Source organism: Lichenostomus cassidix, chromosome 18 (genome assembly GCF_008360975.1).
Source record: "Lichenostomus cassidix isolate B80296 chromosome 18, HeHo_3.0, whole genome shotgun sequence".
Lineage (NCBI taxonomy): Eukaryota > Metazoa > Chordata > Aves > Passeriformes > Meliphagidae > Lichenostomus > Lichenostomus cassidix.
The window spans coordinates 11,683,034-11,691,271 of record NC_139498.1 but is presented as its reverse complement, the minus strand read 5'-3'; the positions used below and the strand labels follow the sequence as shown (position 1 = coordinate 11,691,271).

The 8,238-nt window shown below is 43.9% G+C and overlaps 1 long non-coding RNA gene across 2 annotated transcripts in view; it reads left to right on the top strand.

The window, feature by feature from the left end:
• Positions 1-3,226: 3,226 nt before the first annotated feature.
• LOC146429724 (uncharacterized) overlaps positions 3,227-8,238 on the top strand; it is an 80,423-nt gene continuing 75,411 nt past the window's right edge. The window contains exons 1-2 of one of the 2 annotated variants that reach the window (XR_014855672.1): positions 3,227-3,279; positions 3,839-3,919. This is a non-coding gene — a long non-coding RNA (uncharacterized LOC146429724). Of the gene's footprint in view, positions 3,280-3,779; positions 3,920-8,238 lie in introns of those variants that run through there. The other variant, XR_014855671.1, reaches the window with a different exon arrangement.

The window sequence follows — 8,238 nt, the reverse complement described above, 5'->3', positions numbered from 1 at the left end:
CTGGGTACTGTGGTCTAACAGGCACAGTCTGATGCAGACATGGCTTTACTCCTTCACTCATCCAGGCTAAGACAAAACCCAGCACTGCTTGTTGTGTGACAGGGAAAAATCCAGAGGAGGGCTGGGACCTTCTTGCAGCTGTGTGGACCAGGATGCTCTCTTGCTCTCTAATGTCAAAATGAATCTCCTTTACTTGGATCAGTGCAGAGTCTTGCAATAAGGCTGAGCACAAACCCCATACTGAAAGATTTTGGTGAAATAGGTGTGATTTGTTTTTTCCTGCACTGCTATTTAGTTTATGTGTCACTATAGATGTCCCTGCTGTGGCCTAACATCACAATGGTGTGAAGACAAAGCCTTCAAAAAAACCCAAAAAATGCAAATTCCCTTGGCCAGTTATGCATGGAGAAAGGCAGAGAAAGCAGAGAGAAACTGCAGAACTTAACCTGGGTTAACTAAACAGACTCTTAAACTCTGTTTCAACATAAGACTTCTAACATTACCTGCTTGGCATGTCACAGCCAGGGATAAGAGCCACCATCCTGTGCGCAGTTAATCACAGAGCCAGCTGCTCCCAGATGCACTGGGACATAATGCTTGTGAGGGAGAGGGGGAGAGCTCTCTCTCTGACAATCCATCATGACACAAAGAGAAAAATGAATACGGGATGGGAAATCTCACATGACAAGGCAGACACTAGCCACTAAATGGGGCTGAAGTGCAAATTCTTCTACAGAATATCCTATGCTATAAAGTCTGGTGGGGTTTTTTTCCCCTTTGTTTTTTCTCCCCTGACTTTCTAGAGCAGTGTAAAGGGTGGCCCTGAACTTAGTCCTTCAGTTCTTTCAATTCTGCCAAAAACAGGTCCTACTGTCTTTTAAATGTATCAGTCTTTCTTGGGAATGTGGAACTAAACCAGCTATATCCTTGTGCTGTCATTGGCACACCAAAGGCAGATCAATTTAGGCTCTTGCATCATCTCATCCTGCTCTAAATTTTTCTTGCTCTTGTCTCTTGGAGAGTGAATTCTTGACCACCACACCCCAATTTTTTCCTGTTAATGTGGACACTGAGGAGCAGCTCTGGGGCTGCTCTCCTCACCTTGTGTGTTCTTCCAGTAGAGTCCAGACTTTCTAGTTTTGGTGTCTGCTTTTGGACTTACTTTTGGTAAAACTGCTGTTTCGGACATGGCCCTTTCAGAACTTCCTCTTGGAAACTAAATCTCTCTGAATGTCTGCACTGATTTTTTTACAGTCTCCTTTTTGGGGCATCTCTGCAGGGACCTAAATGAAATACTGGAGGAAATACAGGCTTTTTTGGATGGCTTCATGGTTAAAGACACTTGACAGAGACTTGAGAGTGTTCCTTCCCCAGCTCTGTGTCACTGACCTCCAGCAAACCATTTTATCTTCCCGTTTCCTATCTGTTACAATGATAGAAATGTTCCCTTTCTTTCTCCTTCTGTCTGTCTAATCTATTTTTATTTTAAGGTCTTTGGGGCAAGGACTGTCTCTTGACTGTACAAAGGCTGACAGACAAAGGCATTGACCTTGCTTGGGATCTCTAAGTGTTAATGTGATAACAGTAACAAAACAGTAAATGAGTGCTAAATAGCAGCACAGTCTATTTTGGAAAAGAAAGCAAAGTATTTTCCCTTCCTTCTAATAGCTTTTCAGATGCAATAACAAAGGCATCAAACAGAAAGCACATAGGGCTATGTGGAAAACTGCATGTTTTACAAAACACTGTGAATGAGACCATTTTGTCAAAACTGACGTTATCTTCTTCAGTTTTCTAGATTTTAGGGTATTTTTTTTTGGTTTGTGGTTTGGTTTTTTTGTTTTGGTTTTTGTTTGTTTGTTTTTGGTTTGTTTTTTTTTTTGGTTGTTTGTTGTGTTGTTTTTGTTGTTGTTGTTGTTGTTGTTTTGTTTTTTTAAAACAAAATCCAGCCTCTGAGAAGGAGAACACTTACAGCTTGCTAAAACTTTTAGGTCACCTTAGGTATTGAGGACTCTGAGACAGCAGCTTTGTCAATGAAGAAAATTTTTGGGAGTACCTGGTCCACAACCCCCCAGCTGAACAAGTGCAGATGTGTGCATGGCTGGCTGTTACCTGGCACTGGAGAAATGGCTCAGACCATTTTCAACCATATAAACATGTTTTGGAGTTTACTCCTAGGGAGGTTTTCCTTCTGTTGCAACACAAAGAAATAAATTGCAAACCTTGCCAGAAAATGCAGTTCTTCCCCTTGAGAAGGAAAATGTCCTCTCATGTCCACAGGTAACTTGTTTTTTCACACAACCAGGAGAAAATTGTAAATACACTGATCATTAGGAATCTAATATTTCTTTTATCCTCTCCTGCATCCTGATCTAAACATATTACATCTCTTTCTTATACAGAGATCCAAAGAAAAATTAAAATGTTGGTTTTAAAAGTAAACTCAGCAGGAAATCCAGTTTCTCTTCAGATATGGTTTTGACCTCCTAAAACGTGACTTTTTGTGTTAAATTAATACTAAATTCCCACTAGATTAAGCACAATCTGAAGACACAACAGAAGAATGACAAAGGAGAGGAAGCCAAGCAGCACTTAATGTCGTCTTTACTTGTGTTTCCTGCTGAAAGATCAGATCAGGTAGTGAATTATTAATGCTGCAGTCTGGCACAATCCTGGATGTGCAGCCTGCCAAAATGTAAAATGTCCATTGCAAAGGCAGGATATTGGATCCCTTCGGTGCAAACAAGCATGCTTCCATGTTTGAAAGTTCACAGTGGGAGAATTCAAATCAGCCTCTGAGGTTGGGTGAAGATTAAACTCCTCTATTTTTACTTAGATGCCATGCAAATGACCTCATGTCAGGAAAACGTAACACTAAACCCATGTAAATATCTGTAATAATTGTCCTACAGACTCAGTCGTTGGTGGGGTAAAACATTAACATCCTTCCATTGTGTTTAACCATTAGCAAATTAGCAAATGGTTTGGGGTTTTTTTTCTGCAGTCCTACAACTTTAAAGCCTAATGAGTTAGGAATTGCCCAGGATGATAATGGGGCTGCTCAGAGTCTTTAATGATTGGCATGGCTCAGGAAGGGGAGAAACAAAACTGGAGGAGGCTCCCTGGGGAAGGGGGTAAGGCCACAAAGGGTTGAGTGGGCAACGTGGAGAAAGTAGCTATTGCCTTCACACTATTTGGTGTTTAAAGGAAGACAAACCCTGGCCACAGCTGACTAATTTTGGCTAATTGGAACCTGCCTGTAGGCCTTGCTCCTGTTAGGTCAGGGCAGCATTCATCCGTGGGCTCTCCTCAGGACTTGGCCCGTCCACAGCCCGTGACAGCAGTCACGAGATGGCAAATGAGTGGAAAACTATTCTTTGTGGAAGATCACATTCCACCCATTTGTCTTCACTTTCCCATAGCTGAGATGGACCAAACTCATGGGCTGTCCTGGCTTTTACAGGGGTATGTAGTACCAGGACAAAGGGGAATGGATTCACACCAACAGAGAGTAGGTTTATATTGGATATTATGAAAAATTCTTCCCTGTAAGGTTGGTGGGGCCCTGGAACTGGTTGCCCAAAGCAGCTGTGGCTGCCCCAGCTCTGGAAGTGTCCAAAGCCAGGTTGGATGGGGCTTGGGGAGAGAACAAAATGCTGTTTAAGGTCCTTTCCAGCCCAGGCTGTTCAATGATTTCTTCTGCTTTGCGGCCAGCTGGTCACTGTGGAGCCTTATCTCTTTCCCTTCTCTGATGATGAATCAGTTACCATTCACCTCTCCTGCTGAAATCCTCATTAAAAGCTTTCAGCTGATGTTGGTGGGTTTTGGTCCTTGACAGGGGTGGGTCCAGTCCAAGGTTTCATCTTGTGAGTGGAGTTGAGTGACTTGAGTTGCTTGTTTGCATTTTCGCTTCCGAACTGTGAGTAAAATAGCCTTGCTTATGTTACAGCACTTCCATAAATGTGGAATCCACCTACAAAAGGGTGGAGGGTTGTGAGGGGTCAGCTATGGGTAGAGCTGGGGGCTGGGGGCTGGAGGCTGGAGATGTGCCTGCTCACTCCTGCAGTGTTGGGGATTGGCCTGGTTTGGGGCAGTGATTTTCACTCAAATACATTAATCTGAAAATACATCAGGGAAAAATACAATTTTGGTGACATCTCTGCTCAATCACATTTTCACTGCCAAAAAATTATCACACTGTGCACTTATTAGGTAGAATTCATGTTTCTGGTAAACACAGTGAATTCCTTGGACAAAAGTGCTCATTGAAGCCATATCATTATTACATAGTAATAGTATTTTGATTGAAGTGCAGGACAGAGGAGGAAGCATTGTTCAAGTATTTCCAATATAAATCTCATGGTAATCTAAGAATTATGGTTAACAAAGAGTTCCAGTCTGTCTTTTTTAAATGCTACTAAAGTTTAGGGGGATTTTGTCATTGTTAGTAGGGATTTTTTTACTTGTTTTTATTTTTAAAAGGAAATGCTGGATGGACCAGATTGTCCCGTTCTGCTCTAAAAGGGGGACTCGGGAAGAATTCTTTTAATGGATTTCTCGGACAAAAAAAAAATTGAAGCACCAACGCGACAATATTATATCTGAAAACTGTTTATTGGTAAAGAAAGGCTGAGTGTTCCTACCCAAGGGGGACAGGAAAAGGAACAAAGTGGGAAAGAGAGACAGGGACAGAAAGAGAATGCTGGGCAAATCGCTCCTGCTGTACCCCGGGCGCCCCGTCGGTGAGTGTTTGGCAGATGGAGTGTGCGCAGCGAGCTTCGAGAGTCTGCGTGGCTCTCGTGGCGGAAGAGCAGGAGCAGGACTCGAGGCGGTCAGGGTCGGAGCACGGTGGCTGCAGGCAGCGGCGGTCTGGGCTGGATGCAGGCAGGGTGCAGGCGGCGGAGGCGGTGGCTTCGTAGTCGGAGAAGTAGCGAGCATGAGGTTGTTGCGGCGACGGAGCGGCCTCGGGCAAGCAGCGAAGCAGAGCAGGACACGGGCAGACAGGACAGCCAGGAAAAGAGCGGACTGCAGGGAGGAAAATACGAGGGGGGCAGAGCTGACCCTCCAGATGAGCCCCCGCTCCCTCCGAGAAGCCCAAAGAAAATGGCCCCCGAGTTGTGTCGTAGTTAACTGCTTTGATGTGCTTGGCCCTCCTATAGCGTGCCTTCCCGCGCCCTTTTTCCACGCATTTTCTCCCGGGAATCCAGGGATCTGCCCCACCAGTGAGAAGGGCGTGCCTTGCACAGCAGCAGTGGAACCTTCCTCTCTCCTGACTGCTGCCAGGCAAAGCCTCTCGGGGGACCGAGCTCCCAGATGTATACAGCCCCTAAAGTAATTTTTTCACCTCACATAGAACACATGTTGAGGCATAAATAAAAATTAGATTGGGCTCTCACACAGATGGACCACTGAATCTCTCTCACAAACTTTAAATCAAATCCGCTTCTGTGCTCCATATTTTGTATAACTCAAGGAGGAAACGGTTAGATAGCCTCGGGTGTCAAAAAAATAGATTAAAAAAAAAATCTCTATGTAAATGTTTCCACGAGCCACCTGCTGGTCAGTGCTTGATGGGATTGGATGGTGATACTAAATCAGAGATTTTCTTCAAAATCGCCATGAGCATGAAGTAAACCCAGAAGAATTTGGGCATGGGATGTAAAACCTTTCAGATATTATTGGTCCCTGCTGTTTCCCTTTTCAACACTTGGTTTTTGCTACAATGTTGTTGCCCTTTGACATTTGCTAAAACCAGCAAGTGGAGGAAATGACACTGTGGTATTTATTAACCTGCAGTGTGGATATTAAACAGAGATGGTTTCCCTGAGAGCAGGATAGAGCTACGCTGTGAGAAACAATCCTTCAGAGTTTGCCTGGATGAAAAATAAAATAAAACAGGCTTATTATGAAAATAATACTGGGCTGCAATGGAGTTGTGATTACAGCATATTGCAGCAGTTCTTCAGCCATAACAGTCTTGCCTGCTCTGAGAGTCTGGTCCGCTTTATTCAGAGTTTCAGCTCCAGTTATCTCCCTCCCTGGCAGCTGGTGTGCCAGTGAGGAATGATCCAGCAGCCATCCCACAAGAAATATGATACCTTTGAAACAGTGTGGTCAATGAACCCTTGGAAAACCATTCTCCATCCCATTGGATCAGGATTTAATGTTTCCATCAGACATTATTCTCGTAACAATTTCAGCCAAGATCAAAGCAGCAAAATTGAAGGGAGAAATGGTTCTGGGTTGAGTTATGCTTTTTAAAATAAAAGAAAATTCTCACCTTTCTTTTGGGAGTTGAGTCAAAGGTCTCATTAAAAACAAGGAAGGTGTGTGCTGCCTTTAGTGTACCAAATCCTTGGATGTCCATGACAAAAATGAATCAAGTTGGAATTTTCTCCTGTTCCTTTCTTCGAGGAGGAGGATGTCTGAGATAAATATGTTCCTATGGGATGAGCTACAGGAGAGGGACAAGGCAGAGGATTACATTTCTGTCTCAGCAAGGCAGCAAGGTCCCATCCGGGGGAAGTTCTCAGTGCCAAGTTATCCCTGTGTCTGAGCACATTCTGGGCAGGATTTAGGCCATAGGATGAACACCTGGCAAGTGTGTTCTCTCATTCCCCTCCTAGTGTGAGGCTCTAAGACTCTGAAGCAATTGTTATCTGCAATCGTATTAAGAAAAGTCAAAGAAATGCACCTTATTCTTGGAGGCACAAGGGCTCCAGGAAATTCTGCTCAGCTGGGATAGATCTAAAATCCCTTAATACAAGGATAGGAGGATCCTGGCCAATGTCAGAGTAGTGTTACATGAGAGAGTGATGCATGTTCTCCTCCTGTCTCACCTTCCCCGCATGGTGGAGACCTGCAGGGTGCCTGCTGGAGAAGAAAATGGGAGGAAACAGGACTTTGCTTCCTGGTGTTTCTCTTAAAAGAACCTATTCTTGCTAGAGAAATTTGTCCCTGGCAAAGCTCCCTGGTAACTCGCAAGCAGAGGTGGCACAGCTTAGGGGTTGATTTCCACACTGCTGAGAGTCTGAAATCCCAGAGGGATTCCTGAGAAACCTCAGTAGTTCCTGTGGGTTTTGCAAAGGAATGTTTGTGCAGAGTTGTGAGTTAATCTGGTTAATAGAAAAGGGAGAAGAGCCTCTTCCACAAAGCGTGGAGATCATTGGAACAGCACCCAGCAGGAAAGAAGGTTCAGCTCTCCAGAAATGTAGCTTGGATTCCACCCTACCTCCCAAGCCAAAGCATTCATTTTGGTTTGCAGTTTGGTGCATTTATTCACTTTGTCCTCTTAACCTGAATTCTCTTTTCTTTGTTTTCAAGACTACTTCTGCATATGACATTTAATAACGCTTTAGATTTTTTTTCTGTGAAAGCTCCCCTTTTGCTGATTATTAGTTTTGTATGTATGTCAGTGGAACACAAAGTATTTCATATTTCTTTTGTGTAGGCACTCAAGAATACAGATATATTACCACTGCCTATGACATTGATGTATGTGAGCCCTCAGGAGGAGTGATCACTTAAAATGAAATTTCAACAAAGTTTCAACTTCCCTTGGGGTTCAAAAGCATGTCAGTCAGTTCTAAAGCTGCCAGTTGTTTGTGACACGACACTTTCCCCCTCTTTGAAGAGAAGAGGGGAGAAGAACTGGATGCTCCAGCATTTGTGGGCGAGCATGTCCACACTGTGCAACCCAGCATGGAGCTGGGATTGATGAGCAGAATCAGATTGCTGATCCTGCTGATTTCCAATTGATTGGAAATAACTTAGTTGCAGGGGGATCATCCTGTGTCTGGAGGACTTCATGGTGCTGAGAAAAATGGCTCAGAAAATAGCAACATTGGGATTAGGAAACTTTGCAGCATCTGAAACCTGAACTTTTCCCCTTGAGCTCCTCACTCAGCACTGAGGATGTGTCAGCACGGCCCTTGTAGTCCCCTTGGCAGCAGATGTAGCCAAATTGCACTTTAACCACTCATCTTTTATGACTTGTTCCTCAATGAAGTAAAATTAATCCTGTAGAGACTGGTGTACTGGAGAAGGTGGTGTGGTAAAATGGGGATGGAAAAGCTGCTTCCTGTGGCTGTGACTTCAGTTTGGAGATGAGAATGCTGAAATGCAGTATGGGAGAGGTTTGTAAGATGATGAAGGCGGCAAATCAGCAGATTCGAAGGGGAATTTTTAGGATTCATGCACAGTAGCTTAATAAATTGACATTAAAACCACTGGGCAGGG